The sequence below is a fragment of the Aegilops tauschii genome, chromosome 3 (genome assembly GCF_002575655.3).
Source record: "Aegilops tauschii subsp. strangulata cultivar AL8/78 chromosome 3, Aet v6.0, whole genome shotgun sequence".
NCBI lineage: Eukaryota > Viridiplantae > Streptophyta > Magnoliopsida > Poales > Poaceae > Aegilops > Aegilops tauschii.
Genome location: NC_053037.3, coordinates 90,856,935 through 90,876,216, shown reverse-complemented (window position 1 = coordinate 90,876,216; position 19,282 = coordinate 90,856,935).

The window sequence follows — 19,282 nt, the reverse complement described above, 5'->3', positions numbered from 1 at the left end:
AAATTCCGACCGTTGCTGTGCTACGCGCCAGCTATCCCAAAATATCTACCCACCTAACGGTCATATCATTAAAGGGCATTTATGTCTTATCATGTCGGGCTGCTCCCTAGGCAATAAATAGCCGCCCCTACAACCACTAGCTGGTTGGCTGCTCCGAGAGAAACTAACACTTGTCATTTGAGAGCATCCCATCCTCCGAGGACTTTGAGCGAAAATCATCGAGTGAGGAAAACCCAAACCCAAACACCTACAAACCCAAAGTGATTGAGCATAATTGAAGAGATTGATCTTGCGTAGATCCGACGCTTGTTACCTTTGAAGACTGTGCTTCTTCCAGACGGTTAGGCGTCATGGTCTAGAGCATCCAAGAGGAAATTGTGGATCGCCGAGTGACCGAGTTTGTGAAGGTTTGGAAGTCACCTGAAGACTTACCACGAGTGATTGGGCGAGGTCTGTGTGACCTTAGCTCAAGGAGAATATGGTGAGGACTGTGTGTCCGCGACTGTGTGTCCGGGACTGTGTGTCCTTAGGTTTAAATACCTAGCCGCTCCAACCAGATGTACAACTGAGACAGCAGTTGGAACTAGTCTACCAAATCATTGTCTTCACCAAGCTTACTAGTTCTATTTCCGCAACTCTTTCACTTCCTCATTACAGTTGTTGTGTGCTTGTTCATATCTGTTTGAAGACTTTGACTGAAGACTTTCTCAATTTCCTTAGTTCAATTTCTTCAGTCTGTTTGTCTTCATCCTGTTTTGTCATGTGTTCACGCTTTCTGTACTCTGTGCTTGTCTTCATTTCACCATGATGACCATGCCTATATTCTGTTATGTTTACATCTGAGTACTTATTCCGCTGCAAGTAGTTCTTCGCTTAGGAATTTCCTCACCCTGAAATTCCTCAGTGAAGAATTCATAAAAAATGCCTATTCACCCCCGTCTAGTCGATATAACGCACTTTCAATTGGTATCAGAGCAAGGTACTCCCTTGTTATGTGTGATTTTGGTTTAACCGCCTGGAGTTTTAGTGATGTCGACCACAAGAATGAAGACTGTGTCATGTCCCATCTTTGACGGTCACGAGTACCCCAAGTGGAAGGCCATGATGAAGAAGGGTCTCATGGCGATGAATAGCAAGCTGTGGACCGTCACTAAGATTGGTCTTACCGATATGTGCAAGATGGCGGAAGCTGATGACATTCGCAAGTACACTCTTCTCAACCTCACGGGGAAGGATGTCATTTGTTCATGTCTGTCTCAAAATCAGTTCAGGAACATCATGCATCTCGATCATGCAATGCTTATCTGGGACCGTCTCTCTGAGGTTTATGAAGGTCATTGAACCCGTCATGATCCTTGGTTTGAGGATTTCAAGGAATCTCTCAAAGCGATGACATTCGAACCAGAATCATCATCATCTACACCATGCCTTATGGCAAAAGGTGCTAAGGTAACTGAATGCTACCTATCTGAGTCTAGTGATGATGAATCTGGAGATGAATTTGGACCCAGTTATGTCAAACTTGCTTCCCTTGCCACTAAACAACAAAGAGCTTTGGAAAAAGTCCAATACATGCTAAATAAGAGCGATGATATGTTGGGTGAAGAAATGGATCTGTCAAAAGCTTTGGCTGAAAGTCTTCAGTGACTTCAGTCTAAGTTTGACACCCTTCAAAGTGATCATAACACTCTCTTATCTGATCATGAGAAGCTTTCTTATGAATTTCTTTAGAGAAAGCAAGATCTTGAGAAGCTAAGAGTGAGTTATGAAGATCTTCAGAAGGAGCGCGATTCATTACTTGCTCAACAAATCAACGCTACTCAGGAAGAATTTGTTCCTCCATGTTTGAAGTGTATTGAGCGTGAATCTGCTAATTCTTCAACTGAATGTTCAAATGCTTCTAATGTTACAAATTCTTCAACTGTCTCTGCTATCACTAATTCCTCATCTGAGGACATTGCTAGTATCACTGATGATGCAGGGCTCAAGGAATTGTACATGACAGGGATGTACAAAAGCCTCAAAGGGCATCAGACTCTGTGTGATGTGCTTAAAAAGCAGATCCTCAACAGGAACCCTAGGAAAGAGGGTATTGCCTTTGAGAGGAAAATCAATGCTGATGGAACATATTGGAAGCCTGAGAAGTACCCCAAAACCTCATGGGTTGCTGCAAAGGGACCTCCAGTAGATCCATCTAATCTATCTGGATTTACATGTGAATCTCCTCATTCTTCTGATGAGTCATTTGACTCCAACTATAAACTGTTCAAAAATCAGAATGGTGAAGTATTTGCTAGATATGTTGGCACTAACTGCAGGAATGGTTCCCCTATGAAGAAAATCTGGGTTCCCAAAAGGTGCCTTGAAAATCTTCAGGTGAATGTCATCATGACACCACCAGTGAAGAATAGGAACCCTAGATCAAACTCTTCATATGGACCAAATTCTTCATATTGATCCAAGTCCTCATTCGGACCAAATTCCTCACGTGGATTAAATTCCTCAAATGGATCAAAGTCCTCATATGATCATCATCGTGCTAACCCCTCTGTTTCGCAGGGAAGAGCTAAGGGCTATGAATATGAGCATTACTCTTCTAACCAGTATGTTCATAAGTCCTCGAAGAATTTCTCTGCTTATTCATATGCTTATCCTAACTCCTCTTATGTGAAACGAAATGGATTGGCTTCTATGCCACCTTTCTCATATGGAGCTCGCAGAGTGATGAACTCTTTGCCACCCCTTTAGATGTGGGTGGTGAAGAAAAAGAACTAATCTCTTATGCAGGGTCAGGTCTGCAGACGTGCTTAAACGTCTGAAGAATTTGCTGGAGACCTGATAGTGCCTGAAAGGATGCAGGCTAATCATGAAGAAATGAACTTTCATTTCTCACGTCCTCATACTGCTTTATCTGTTCTATTGCTTGATGAAATTGATCTGATGAATTTGATGTCATATTCGTCACTGATGAAATATATGAGTTCGTAAGCTGCACTAATTCATCTGCAGGATGATCAACCCAAAGCCAATGAGTGGGTCCTCGATAGTGGATGTACAAATCACATGACTGGTGACAAGAATCTATTGATGGATGCTCCCTTATCTCCATCGCATCTGAAGCATATCATCTTTGCTGACAAAGGCAAAAGTCAGGTATTGGGTCTAGGTAAGGTTGCTATCTCAAAGGATCGGCACATGGACAAAGTCGTGCTTGTCGAGTCCTTAGGATACAACATCATGTCTATCTCAATGCTTTGTGATCTTGATATGGTTGTTGTCTTTGGCAAGTATCGTTGTGTTGTGATCATGGAAGCTAACAATTCCAAAGTCTTCGAAGGCTTTAGGAGAGGAGACTTGTATATTGTTGATTTCTCTATAGGACCACGACCAACCGTATGCCTACTTGCAAAAGCTTCCGAAGGCTGGCTATGGCATCGACGACTTGGTCATGCAGGCATGAGGAATTTTCACATGCTTGCAAAGAAGAAGCATGTCATTGGCATTGAGAATGTCAAATTCCTCAAGGATCACTTATGCGGAGCCTATGAAGCTGGAAATATGACCAAGGCCAAGCATCCAGCAAAGACTATCATGACTACTACTCGACCATTTGAATTGCTTCACATGGATCTCTTTGGTCCTAACCATTATTCTGCTGTTACAAATGATGCATCTCTATATGGCTTTGTTATTGTTGATGATTACTCTCGTTACACATGGGTGCATATTGTCACTTACAAACATGAGGTGCAGGAAGTCTTCAAATGATTTTCCTCGAGGGCTTCAACCAACTTTGGTGTGAAGATCAAGCACATCAGAAGTGACAATGGAACTGAGTTCAAGAACTCTGGTCTTGATGATTATCTTGATGAACTTGGTATTACTCATGAGTTATCTGCTCCTTATACTCCTCAGCAGAATGGCATTGTGGAGCGCAAGAACAGGACTCTTGTTGAGATGGCTCGCACTATTCTTGATGAATACAAGAGGCCTCGTCGTTTCTGGATTGAGGCAATTGATACTGCGTGCCACATCATCAACATGGTATATCTTCACAAATTCTTCAAGAAGACTTCATATGAACTCCTCACTGACAAGAAACCCAATGTGAGTTATTTCAAAGTCTTCGATGCTAAATGTTGGATTAGAGATCCTCATCACAACTCTAAATTTGCACCGAAAGCACATGAGGCATTTATGCTTGGTTACGGAAAGGACTCGCACACCTACAGAGTCTTCAACAACGTTCACCACAAACTTGTTGAAACTGTAGATGTGCGGTTCGATCAAACTAATTGCTCGCAAAGAGAGCACCTACCTTCTGTGATAGATGAACCAGCACCTGAGGAATCTATCAAGTTCAAGGCTACTGAGGATGTCATTCCGACCGAAGAATCTACTAAAGAATTCATTCCAAAACATGAAGAACGTCGAGCTGATGCACCTGAAGAAAATGGTGCTGAAGAAAATGCTGATCAAATTCCTCGACGACAACCAGCTCATCCTGGTGTTGCAAACGAAGTGAAGATCGAGAAAATCATCAGCGACATCAACATTCCAGGTCCTCTCACACGCTCAAAAGCTTCACATTTGTCTAACTTTTGTGGGCACTTTGCTTTTGTCTCTATCACAGAGCCCACTAAGGTAGATGAAGCATTTCTGGAGCCTAAGTGGATTCAAGCTATGCATGAAGAATTACAACAGTTCGAGCTCAACAATGTCTGGGAACTGGTCAAACGTCCAGATCCTCGCAAGCACAATATCATTGGCACAAAGTGGATCTACCGTAACAAGCAAGATGAAAATGGCCTTGTGGTGAGGAATAAGGCACGGCTTGTAGCTCAAGGCTACACACAGGTTGAAGGAATTGATTTCGATGGAACTTTTGCACCTGTTGCTAGACTTGAAGCTATTCGCATATTACTTGCTTATGCTAACCATCATGATATCACTTTATATCAAATGGATGTGAAAAGTGCATTCCTTAATGGTAAGCTTTAGGAAGAAGTATATGTTGCTCAACCCCCAGGTTTTGAAGATCTAAAGCGTCCTGACAAAGTCTTCAGACTCAATAAGGCCCTGTATGGCCTCAAGCAGGCCCCTCAGGCGTGGTATGATACTTTGAAGGAATTCCTCATGAAGAAAGGCTTCAAACCCGGTTCACTTGACCCTACTCTTTTCACTAAATCTTATGATGATGAATTATTTGTGTGCCAAATATATGTTGATGACATTATCTTTGGCTGTACTGACCAACATTACACTGACGAATTCGGTTATATGATGAGAGAGGAATATGAAATGTCTATGATGGGAGAATTGAAATTCTTCTTAGGTCTTCAAATTCGTCAACAGCGCAATGGCATATTCATATCTCAGGAGAAATACCTCAAGGACGTATTGAGGAAATTCGGCATGCAAGATTGCAAAGGGGTCAAAATTCCTATGCCCACAAATGGCCATCTATGCACTGATGAAAATGGTATTGACTTCGATCAAAAGGTATACCGCTCCATGATTGGTTCTTTATTGTACTTATGTGCATCTAGGCCATATATTATGCTTAGTGTTTGCATGTGTGCCCGATTTCAAGCTACACCGAAGGAATCACACCATAAGGCTGTGAAGCATATTCTACGATATCTAGCTCACACACCAACACTTGGATTATGGTACCCCAAGGGCTCGGCTTTTGATCTCATTGGATATTCAGACTCTGACTATGCTGGTGATCGTGTGGACTGCAAGTCAACATCTGACACATGCCATTTCCTCGGAAGATCTTTGGTCTGTTGGTCCTCGAAGAAACAGAACTGCGCATCACTGTCTACTGCTGAAGCAGAGTACATTGCTACCGGTTCTTGCTGTGCTCAATTGCTATGGATGAAACAAACTCTCAATGACTACGGCGTCAACGTGAAGAATGTGCCTCTCTACTATGACAATGAGAGTGCCATCAAGATTGCTTATAACCCAGTTCAGCACTCGAAGACCAAGCACATTCAGATTCGTCATCATTTTCTTCATGAGCATGTGTTGAAGGGCGACATTTCTATTGAGCATGTGAAGACTGAAGAACAGCTAGCCGATATCTTCACAAAGCCCTTGGATGAGAAGAGATTTAGCAAGTTGCGGTGTGAGCTAAATATCTTAGAATCTTCGAATGTTCTTTGGAAAGGACACTCATCCTAACACTTATGCAAAATTGATGACTTAGATGTGCAACACATGAAGAAACGTTTTTCTTCAAAAAAATTGAATATTTACTGTGGAGCAAAGCTCCACAACCCTTTATTAATAAAACAAAGTATCAACTGTACAAGCTATAAGAGATTACAAGAGCTAAAAAGGGGAAAAGCAGAACCTACCTACCTACATGTATTTAAGTCAAAGAGTTAATCCAAGCAGACAACTTGGTCCTAATATCTACTCTTAGTCTATGAGCTAGAAGAGTCAGGTCATGTACAAAATTACATCTCCAAGCAGCAAAGGTTGCATTTTCTCCTCTGAAAGTCCCCCCATTCCTGAGAATCCAAATATTCCAAGCTGTAGTGAGCATAAACTCAAAGAAGAAAGGATGTTTAAATCTTGATCTGGCCTGCTGAATACATTGTTGAATCTCCAAGCCCCTGGTCCAATCAATTGAAAGATAATTAACCTCAAAGAAGAAAGTATCAACGTTTTTCTTCAATCAATGAAGACTAACACTCTAAGTGTGAAGAAATTAATGAAGAATTTGATTCTCAGAGCCCTACGACAATTGTACGCGGTGTCTGAAATCATCATTCATATACGGTGGGTCACGCCACCACCAAAAGTTGAAAATCTTCAATTTGAGTTTTTGAAATTCCTCAGTTGTTCATATTCTTCAACTTTGCATCGTCTTCACTGTTTCCATCGTTTTTTCATTGGCTATATATATATATATATATATATATATATATATATATATATATATATGTGTGTGTGTGTGTGTGTGTGTGTGTGTGAGTTTATGTCCTCTACAACATTCACTTATTGCTATTTCTTCAAGTTGCTTTTTCTGCTAAGTGAATGTGATCGGACCCTTCCCCCCTCTATGCTATACTCAACCCAATCTATTCACAAATTCTTCATGTGCGTTCTATTTGAAACCCGTTCAAAATCTTCACTCTGTCCTTGTCAGCTGAAGAATTTGCGAATGGAACTTTAAACCTATCTTATCTAAATTTTTGGCTTTGCCGCTCAAACCATTCTGCATTCCACGATATACTTATCTATTCACCCACGATCTCACACGATCGCCACCTCTCAGTACGTGGGTGACACATGTCAAGCGAATGAGAAGGGTCAGGGGCACGTTCGTCCAATTTCTTCGGGCGAACAGTTTTTCACCGTGGCTATATATACCCCTCCCCTTCCTCACTTCACTTTTACTCCGCTCGATCTCTCTCCCGCTCGAGCTTCTCAAACCCTAGCGCCGCCGCTACTTCGTCGTCGCCGGTGAGGAAGAGCTTCACTGCCTCGATCTCGTCGCCGTCGTACTCGCGCCGGCTGCGGATTTCTTTACTCTGCCGCCGCCGTAGCTATCTTCCTCTGCCAAGTTAGGGCGTGGAAGATCCGAACTGACGAAATTCACTTCTACACTTCCGAATTCGTCGTGTTCTTCATTCAGGGTAATTAAAAGTTACTTTTACTGCCCTCTTTGATTCAAATGATTTCTACAAAATCTTGAAAGGTGTTTTTCTTCAAATCCTCACACACTAAAACACCTCACATGTCATCTGTTCTTGATTCGTTTCTCTAAGCTACATTTTTCTTCAAGATTCCTCAATTGTGTGGATTTTAAATCTACACAACTCTGGAACCTAAGACCATGAATGCTTAGTGAAATTCTTCAAGACTCATCTGGTCAAATTCCTCAAACTTATTCATTTTGAAAAACTTCTAAGAACGCATATGACCTCTCCAAATTCCTCGCAACTATACTCTGTTCACAGGTACTCATGTCCGCTGCTGAATCACTAGGTTCTCATCAACTTAACTCATTTGCAGCGTTCCTCGAAGAAAGGTTGCACACCTCTTCGGAGAATTCAGTTGTTCATATTCCTCATCTGAAGAAAATGGCTGATGGTAAGAAGCCACAGAAGGGAGGAAAAAGGCCTGAGGTCAACACAGTGTTTGAGATCCCTGATGACATTTATGCTGGGTACTGCACACCCCCCGAGGAGGATAAAAATCAGTGCAAAGTGCACATTCAAAAGATTGAGAGGAGATGGGCAAGGGAATGGAGGGAGTACAGGTATGTTACTCCCAAGTATATGAAGAAATTCGCTCTAAATCCTCCATGCCCAAGACCTCCGTTGGCACCTGGCCAAGAAGCAGATCCCACCAGTCTCAAGCGTGGTGAGGATTATCCTTATGAATGGGCCAAGCGCCAGGCCAAATTGGCCAAACAAGCAAGAGAAGCAGGGAGGAAATTTCATGAAGACTCTGCTGCTGCTGCTGCCACTGCTGAGGCCTCTGCTATCCAGCCAAAGAAGGCCATGGCAAAGAAGTCTGCTCATAAGCCAAGTGCTTAGCCATCAATGCCCTCACGGACAAGTTCCTCAGCAATGCCCTCACGGCCAGATTCTTCAAATGCCCTCACAACCAGATTCTTCAAAGCCCTCACGGCCAACTCCTCAAGCTGCTCCAGCTCCTCCAAAGTCCTCAGCTCCTTTGCCAAAATCCTCAGCTGCTTCGACCAAATCCTCAGCACCTGTGCATCTCGCCACGTGCCAAAGGACAACAGGCATCTCTATTGCCTCAGGAGCATCTGCCAGTTCCTCAGCTGCACCAAATTCATCAACTGGCCCCTCTGTGCTGAAGAAAAAGGCCACTGCTGGACGAGGCACTCGACCAAGTCCGCACAAGAAGCAGGTCGCCTTTCAAGTGTCGTCTGATGAAGACGAAGCTGATGATGAAGACCTTGCCGAAATCATCAGAGACAGGCAGCTCAGGGCCGCTAGAGCCAAGGGCACAAATGTGCCTCTGCTTTTGGATCCGAAACTGATCCTTGATTACATTGATCTCTGGCACAAGGACCCAAACACTCATATGCCTGATTTCAAACTGACTCCTGGCCAAAGTCATATGTTGACTGCCTTCATTAAAGAAGAAAAAAATGGAAATTTGAAAAGGCCAGGCAGATCAAGAAAGCGCAGTACAAGAAGGAGCGTTTCCTGAAGAAACACGTTGTCTCTATGACAACTAAAGAACTTGTCAATATTCAATCTGAGATCAAGAAACTCAGTGATGAATTTGACGTATACCGTGCTGACTGGCTTGGAGCCAACGTTAGGTTTGTGAATTTGACTGAAAAGTTCACTTCCAATGTTGCAGCCCCAACGCAACAAGAAAATCCTCAGGCTGAGGCATCCGCTCAGCCGACTGAAGAAAATGCCAGCACCACTGATGAAATTCAGGCTGCTGAAGAAACTCAGAGTACCACGGCTGATGACTGCATTCCAGCCGCTGAAGAAATTGCCAGGGCAACCACTAGTGTTGCGCCTGAAGAAAATGTCAGGACAGCTGAAGCTTCAGTGGTTGTACCTGAAGAAAATGAAGAAGTCAGGGCAACTGCATCAGTTGTGCCTGTAGAAATTCAACCAAATTCCTCTGCTCCTCCTGCACCAACCCCAACTCCAATCCTTCCATCTGCATCAGATGTGAAGAAGACCAAGGCTGCAGAGCGTGCAGCGGTAAAGAAAAGGAAGGCATCAACTTCATCAGATTCTTCAGCTCCGAAGAAGATGAAGCCATTGACTAGCTCATTTGACAACCCAATTGATGATGTTCCTATCACAACCATGCCATCAAAGGACCTTGTTACTTTTGATGAAGAATATGAGATCCCAAGTGGATCAGATGATGACATTCCTTCTGCTGCTTCGCTAGAGCAGTTGGATGAAGAAATTGAAGTGGATGCAATCCCATCAACCCTACTAGTCTCATCGCCCATGCCTCAGTTCACTGCTAAAGAGGCCGGCGTTGAAGAAATGAGCGAAGAAGAGGAAGAAGTGGAGATTGGAAGCACTACTCCAGTGATGAATGATGACTTTTGGGAAAGTCAGGACCCCAATTCTCCTCTATTCACACCTCTGCAACAAATTCCTCAATCCCATGTCACTACTGAAGTACAAATGGGATCAGAAGAACCACGTGCGACCCCGTCTGTCCATGAAGAAATTCCAGCCACTAGTGCTGATGAAAATGTAAATGCAGAATTGAAGACCCAGGCTGTCACTGAAGAAGAACCTAAAATTCCTCAGTTTATGGATCCTGAGATTGCGATTCCTGAGGTGGTGATGCAATTGACCGATACTCCTCACCCCAAACCAAAGGATCCCTTCTCAAAGAAGCAGAAATTCAAGGCTGATGATTTCTTCGGCGAGCATGTGTTCTTCACTGATTATAGTTCTTATGACTCTGCTCATCTTAGAAGGAAGCGCTTCTGGACTGCCAACCAGGCCAATTTCTATTCTTCACTGCTCTTCAACAAGGACAAAGTCTTCGACCACGAGCATATTCCTCATGTGGACATGGAATCACTGCGTTGTTTCACCCCTGTCCTCAGTGTGCTTCATGATGCAGGACTGCTCAACTTTTGCATGAATATATGCGATTGGAATGAAGAGCTCATTCTTCAATTCTATGGAACCCTGCACATCACAGGCGATGCTGATGATATCAACTCTTGGGTGTTGGACTGGATGACCGACAACACTCATTATAAGGCACCGGTCTCTGAATTACTTCACGCCCTGCCCATCAGTCCACCCCTTGAAGGAGCTCGTTGCCTGTACCAGGATCCTGAACTCACTGCTCATTACATGCAAGTGCTTATGAAACCTCTGAAGCCCGGTCAAGCCCCAAGGACCAAATTCCTCGTGAAGGAATTGCTATATGTGCCAAGAACAGTCTATCGCATTCTGACAAAGACAATGAGTCCTATCAAAGGTCACGACACGTCTGATGAAGTAGTAGTTGGCATCATTAAGAATCTGCTATTCAACATCATACATGGCATTCCTGTCAATTATCACGATTTCTTCATGAGGACTCTGGCAAATGTTGCACTCTCTCCGTTTGAGTTGAAGCCTTATGCTCCTTGGATGATAAGATTCCTCAGAACAAGGTCTTCACTCAACTACAAGGCTGATTTTCAGAATCACCTCAGCTACTTGCCCCCCAATCGAAGTCCTCAAGCGGACATATTCCAAAGTTGATGAAAAAGGCAAGGCACCTGCAATTATTGATGAAGGCATTCGTCCATTGGATGGTCAGTTTCGCAAAGCTGCATCTTATGTCACCAATGATGACTCTGCCACTCATGACTCTGCTGCCAATGCATCCAAGCCAAATCCTCAAGCCACAGCTCCAATAGTGATGAATGACCATGAGCTGCTTCTTAGTCTTCACCAGAAGGTGGATCGAAACCACAAATGGGTTAAGCGTCAATTTGGTCCCATTCTTCACAACATGACTGCTACACATAATGCAGTGAAGAAAAACCATTACTACCTCCATGAAGTCTTCAGTCGCACCTGGGCTATCTTATCTCATCTGTATGGTGAAGAAGATCTGAAGAAAATGGGTCTCAAGGAGGACTTTGACTGGTCTGCACCTCCACCGAAGATATACAAGAAGGTCAAGGTTCCTTCCATGGTGGCCAGCTCATATTCTTCATCGCGCGAAACCGACAAGCATGAAGACTTGGACGACACTGCAGCAGGCCCTACAAGAACAAACGACCCCAACAACGCTGGCGCTCCTCCATCAATATGATATTCTTCAGGGGCGTTAGTCCTCATTTTCAACCCTTTTGGTCATTCCATGACAAAGGGGGAGAAATTTGAGTTAGTCTTCAAGCGGATCTATCTTATATGGGCGTTTTTTTGCGAAGTTACAACTCTCGTTCTTCTGATGACTTTGCTGGATCGAGTTGTAAACTTAAACTCTATGGTGGCCTGATACTTTTGCTGTTTTTTCTGCATGCTTATTCCTCATTAATGTTAATGCACGCATGCTGAATTACATCAGTCACCATATTTCATCATGCATTTCAAATTCTTCATATTATATGTCAAATGCGTGTATGAATTACATGATATAGGGGGAGATCTCCATGATTCTACTCTTCAAGTGTGCATTGCTTCAAAAGCAAATTCCTCACTATGCACATCTTCAGGGGGAGTTCTTCTATATCTTCCAATCAAATTCCTCAGCATCAGTATTTACACTTCATATGTTTATCCCCGTCGAAAACTTAACCTATATTGTCATCAATCACCTAAAAGGGGGAGATTGTAAGTGCATCTAGTGCCCCTTAGTGATTTTGGTGTATTGAAGACTTATAGGTTAAGGGACTAATGTGTTTATGAGTGTACACAGGTCTATAAGTCTATGAGGAGTTTGATATTTACAGAGAAAGTCGACCCCTAAAAATGAAGTTCTTCGACTGAAGCCTTTGGATTTCTGAAGACTTTCTGAAGACTTTGAAAGTGAAGAAATTGGTGTGATCTTGAAGACTTGGTATTCATTCGAGGAACATGAAGCGTGAAGACTTTTGTTTTTGTAGTTTCATTTTCTTTTTCTTGAGTCTTAGGAAACACCGTACTGTTAAAGGGGGTCGAGGAAATACAAAGGAAAAATTTCCATGTGATGCTCAACTCAAAATCTTACACCTACCAATCCCTTCGAGTGAAGCCATTGGAAATCTCATACAGTTCAGTCAATTTCTTCAGTGACAGAACGAAGTTCTTCTGGTCTCTGAGGAATTTGTTCTGACTGAGGAGTTAGGAATTCGCCACTGCTGATTGCCTACACAGTGAGGAACATGATAGCCCTGAGGTTTTTGATACTCAAAATTCCGACCGTTGCTGTGCTATGCGCCAGCTGTCCCAAAATATCTACCCACCTAACAGTCATATCATTGAAGGGCATTTATGTCTTATCATGTCGGGCTGCTCCCTAGGCTATAAATAGCCGCCCCCTACAACCACTAGCTGGTTGGCTGCTCCGAGAGAAACTGACACTTGTCATTTGAGAGCATCCCATCCTCCGAGGACTTTGAGCGAAAATCATCGAGTGAGGAAAACCCAAACCCAAACACATACAAACCCAAAGTGATTGAGCATCACTAAAGAGATTGATCTTGCGTAGATCCGACGCTTGTTACCTTTGAAGACCGTGCTTCTTCCAGACGGTTAGGCGTCATGGTCTAGAGCATCCAAGAGGAAATTGTGGATCGCCCAGTGACCGAGTTTGTGAAGGTTTCGAAGTCACCTGAAGACTTACCACGAGTGATTGGGCGAGGTCTGTGTGACCTTAGCTCAAGGAGAATACAGTGAGGACTGTGTGTCTTCAGGTTTAAATACCTAGCTGCTCCAACCAGATGTACAACTGAGACAGCAGTTGGAACTGGTCTACCAAATCATTGTCTTCACCAAGCTTACTGGTTCCACTACAAAACAAATACACTTCCGTGAGGATACGTGTTTGTCACAGTAGGTCGCGTTTTTTGTCATGCATGTACATCCATGACAAATTTATGACAGAATCAAGATAGTCATACCTGTGCTGTCGTAGAAGTGTTCCATGACATTACCAAAATTATCATCACGGAAGTGTCCACTTCCATGACGATAAATCGCGCGTCACAGAAGTGCTTTCGTCAAGGGTGACCGACACGTGGCATCCACCGTAACAGAACGCCGTTAAGCTATTGGGTCAGGTTTTGGATCCAATAACCCGTTAACAGCCCCGACCAATGGGGATTTTCCACGTGTAAAATCATCATTGGCTGGAGGAAACACATGTCGGCTCATCGTTGGGACAGATGTCATCCAGTCATTGGACGGAAGGCGCCTATGATACGTCGACACGTGGCACGGCCCAACAGAGGCCCATTCCTGTGAAAAGGCCGGCCCGTTTGACTTGGTCAAAAGCTGGCGGGCCGGCCCATGAAAAGCCTGTTAACGGCCTGTTCGCATATAGCCCATTTACAGCCCGCTAACCCAAGGCCCATTAAGACATATCCGAATTAGGCCCAGTAGCGTCATCTGGGCCATCCAATATGATTCCAGCCCGTTTTCACTTCTGACGCATGTATGGCCCATGACGTATTTCGGCCCATATGAGGCCCTATGTAACTCTTGGCCTATTAACGGCCCGTGGTAAAACTGGCCCATAATGAACAGTGTATTACTTTACACCCATTAACGGCCCATGATGAAACTGTCCCGTAATGAACAGTGTATCACTTTATACCCATTAACGGCCCGTTATTCTGTTGGGACGTTTCCAGCCCATGTTATCTTTCGGCCTTCTCAGAGCCCATTTATTCTTGGGCTCATTTACAGCATTCGGTTACTTACGGCCCGTTACTATCATTTTCTGCTTGTGGGCCAAATTCAGCCCGTCGTTACAGTCGGCCCATTTGTTGTCCGTTAATACGTTGGGCCATTTTCATAGCGTCATCAAATACGGCCTATTAACGATGGCCCGTTATGGTCGGCCCATGAACGGACGATTCCAACTCTAGCCCGTTTACGGCCATAATGCGGTCTGTTTGGCCCATGTTTGGCCACTCGATCATACGGCCCGCATAAGGCCCATTGATGATACGGCCCGCAGAAGGCCCATTGTTTCTACGGCCCGCAGAAGGCCCATTGTTTCTACGGCCCATAGAAGGCCCACTGTTTCTACGGCCAGTAGGAGGCCCAGTGTCACTACAGTAAATATTAGCCCATGGTTATTGTGGCCTAGTTTTATAAAATAGGTTATTGCAGCCACTAGCTAACCGCGGAAAAAGAACTGCAATGACTACAAGCAAACAAATAAACAAGACAACAAGGAAATAAATAAGCAAGCAACTAACGCTAGGCTATCATAGCTATTACACATATTACATCCACTGGGCATCAAAGTTCGCCACCAGTGCAAATATAGGGAACAAAGCAGCATATCATATACACTGGTTGTCAAAGTTGGCGACCAGCGCAAATAAACGCCGCAGCAAAACAAATCCAGAACTGAAACCACTTCAGAAGATCTCAAGAAACAATATCCTGGGTACCAATAATGCTGGCAAGATGCTTAGCAAGCTTATTAACTTTCTCTTGTTTGGCACTTAAATCCTCTAGCGCTTGCTGTTGCACCAGAAAATATGCATCTGAATTCTGCAGGGACTTCCTCAGTCCTTTAGCTTCCTGTCGCAACACATCTGATCGATGTCTTTCAACTTGAAGTTGAGACTCAAGAAGACGAACTGATTCAGGCTGCGAATTCGAAGAGCTTGTGCCAGCAGTAGTGGCCAGTAACTCGAACACTACATCAAGACAGGACTTTTGGGTTCCCTCACTGTCGTCAAGATAGTTTTTATCAGCTTTCTTGGAGACCAACAGGGATGTCTCACTATCTTGAACCTTATTTGCATTACTTCCTTTACCATTGGATAACGCGGTACTGTTCTCCAATATTTTGTCCGCATTCTAAAAGAGAAACAAGCAGACACATCACATGTTTACCATGTTGTATATGAAACTCATTTTGGTAAATGAGTTCAGTAGTAAAGTGGACAGGATAACAGCATGAAACAAACATATATCTATGTACCATGGTCACTTTATGGTCTATATCATTCTAGTTTTTGTTGCCAAATCAAGATAGAGACACAGTTCAAATAATATTTGTTCAAGACAAAGCAGAATAGACAGAATATAAGTGTGGGTAACTATAGAGCAATAACAACACTTGTAATGTGCATGACATGAGAACATAACTGTTTATTCAATTGAAACTGAAATCAACATAGAGCAGGTTACAACAGCAAACCAGTTAAAGAAACAGGTTTAAAACATACCTGTTGCGCCATTGGAGTTTCAATTCCATCCTTCAAATTTGAAAATAGTTGGTATGAGTAAATACAGTAATGCAAGAGCAAAGGAGTATGAACCATAGCTACAGAACCTGACCTGAGAACAAATCTTCTTCTCCTTTAAGCGTTGAGTTGGGATTCGGAGTGGTGCTCCTCATGCTTTGGGCACTGCAGTTCCCTTACTAACTGCTCATGTTTGGGTGCTCTGTGGTGGAGACGGTGTTGTGTCAACTGGAACTGGGTTACTATCTACCGGGGTTGGGGTTAGAAGGGGTGTAGCTGGTTCTCTGTCCAACTGCGTAGGGGTACAATCTGCGAGAGTCTGGGTTATGTGTGGTGGATCTGGTCCTTGGGCAAGTACAACTGTGGTTCTATCTGCATAAACTGGTAGCACTATCTTTTCTGAAGACCGTGTTGTTACTCCCTTAGATACTGCCATCACGCTCTCCAATTCAAATGGCTGATAAACAAGAAAAGTAATTGAAAGTATAGACATTGTATGATAGACAGGTGCAATGGATAGTGGGGAATAAAAGAGGGCATGAAATAATTCATATTTATGTTGTCTAACCAAACAGGATAGCATGACAGAATTTCACATATATGATGGCTAACTAAACAGGATAGCATGACACAATTTCACATTATGATGGCTAACTAAAAAAGATGGAAAGACATAGTTCAAAATATGAGACTATGTAAACAGGATGACATGATAACTATATAATGTGTTTATTAAATAGGTTGGCATGCCATAATTCACATACATTCACGGATAGAATGCCATAATTCAAAATATGATGACTGTAAACACTAAACAGGATGAGATGATATAACTATATGATGTCTTTATTAAATGGGTTGCCATGCCATAATTCAGATAGATGATGTGTATGTACTATGTAAACATGATGGCATGATATAATTCAAATATATGATTTATATAGTAAGCAAGTAAGCAGATGGCAATCCATATATGATGTAAAAACTAAGCAATGCAAGACAACATGCATGACATGGGTAATATAACCCTGCCAAGTTTGAGCATAGACCTCAGGGGGGAAATAGGACTGGTCATCAGTCTCTGAATCCTCCTCTGAGGAGCTCTCTGTAACCAGCAAGATGTCTGCTTCAGCAGGTAGCATTGTCTGCTCTGAATACCTTGTTTTCACTCCAGGTACTTCCATCACCGCTTCAAATGGCTGATGCACAGGAAGAGTAGTTGAATATACGAACGTTGTCGACAAATGGAACACATAATACAAAAAAATGATAGCATCATATAATTCACATACATGATGATTGGCTAAACAGCATGGCATTGCATAATTCACATATATAATGCCTTTGCAACAAGATAGCATTGTATAATTCACATATATAATGTCTTGCAACAAGATGGCAATGCATAATTCACATATATGGTAATTAGACACTGAACAGGTGGCATTCACACAAAGCATGTCTAAACTAATCAAATGACATAACAATGCGAGACACCATACGCACGATATGAGCAACATAACCCTGCCAAGTTAGAGCATACACCTCGGGGGGGAGAATAGGACTGGTCATCTGTCTCTGAATCCTCCTCCGAGGAGCTATCCGTAACCAGCGAGATATGCGCTTCGTCAGATAGCATAGTCTGCTCTGAAGACCTTGTTTTCACTCCAGAATTTGCCATCACCGTGTCAAATGGCTGATGCACACAAAGAGCAATTGAATGTACTAACATTGTTGACAAATGTAATATGTAACAAAAAAAGGATGGCCTGATATAATTTACATATAAGATGACTGGCTAAGCAGGATGGCATTGCAAAATTCACACATATGATGCCTGGCTAAACAAGATGGCGTTGCATAATTCACATAAACAATGAATAAACTAAACAGATGGCATTCGCACAAAGGATGTCTAAACTAAGCAGACATATTTGATGTATAAAGTAAGCAATGCAAGACACCATATGCATGATATAACCAACATCAGCATGCCAAGTTAGAGAAAAGACCTCAGGGGGTAAATAGGAGTTGTCTTCTCCTTCTAAATCCCCCTCAGAACAGATATCTTCCTCTCGATTACAATCCGAAATGCGTGGAGGGGGGCTGCCTTTGCGCCTACCATGGAGCGACGTCTGCATGAAATTTTATTGCCACGCAAGGCTCGTCTCTTTTGCTCTACATGTTCAGTTCCATTGTTTAAAATAACTGTCATGCATAGGAATAAAACATAGTGAGATTATGTAAGGAGTGCATGCAGAAATCCAGAGTGATGGTAGCAACCTGTGGATAGACCCAAAACCAATAATAGCAGGCAGATAATGGCTTCAGTTAAAAAATACAGATAATGGCTTCTTTATTGTTTGTTTCCCACCCAACATGAAACTCATAGTAGACACCGGAGATTAACGGGATAATGGCTTCAGTTAAAAAATACAGATAATGGCTTCTTTACTGTTTGTTTCCCACCCAACATGAAACTCATTGTAGACACTGGAGATTAACGAGATAGTAGATATATACTATTGATAGCGGCCCCTGATATGTACCCCACAACCATTTAAAAACTCAAGTTTGACCATTAGTTTGGAGCTGACTCAGAGTCTAATCGGTGAACAGGACGATAAAGTAGCATCTAATATTAAGCGATGCATAACGTAAGCAGACACAAAAGAGTGCGACCTCTCTTGCGGACCAGTGTAGTCCTTGAGGTCATCTGCTCGGTTGATGATGGTAATGCAATTTTCATGGCTGCCAGCGGCGGGGAAGAAGATCTGAGGCGGCGAAAGACAGTCTGGAGGCCGGATCCCTGCTGTGCTGGACCCTTCTGTCGTTGGAGCAGCTGAGCTGGGGTGGACGACGGCGCAGCAGGAGCGGGACAAACCACGCAAGGTTTTCTTTGACAACTATCTGTAAGAGAAGTAATTCTGTAAGGGCTCGTTTGAATTGGAGGATTCCAACAATGCATGGATAGGAAATAGATAGGAATAGGATAGGAATGCATGTGCAAAACAGAGAATTTAAAAACACAGGATTTCTGCCAATCTGGGTGTTTGATTCACAACAATTGGAAGATCACAGGATGCAAAGAAGCATGGTGAGATTAAGTTAAACCACAAGAAAATGTACGGTTATAATGCTATTATGCTACTATCTCTTAGTCTTGTGCTTCATGAATAGGAATTTGAAAAGGAGGACAAGTGAAAATTAAAATTCCTACGTTTTTTCTTTCAAGGAGACACTAAAGGAACAAATCCGTGTGCTCAGTGGACAATATATATAACATGTAGAGTAAAAAAGAGATGCAACAAGTGTACAACCTCTTTGGCGAAGCCATGTCAATCTCAGCATGATTGGGTTGGCCGGTGAGGATGCTCT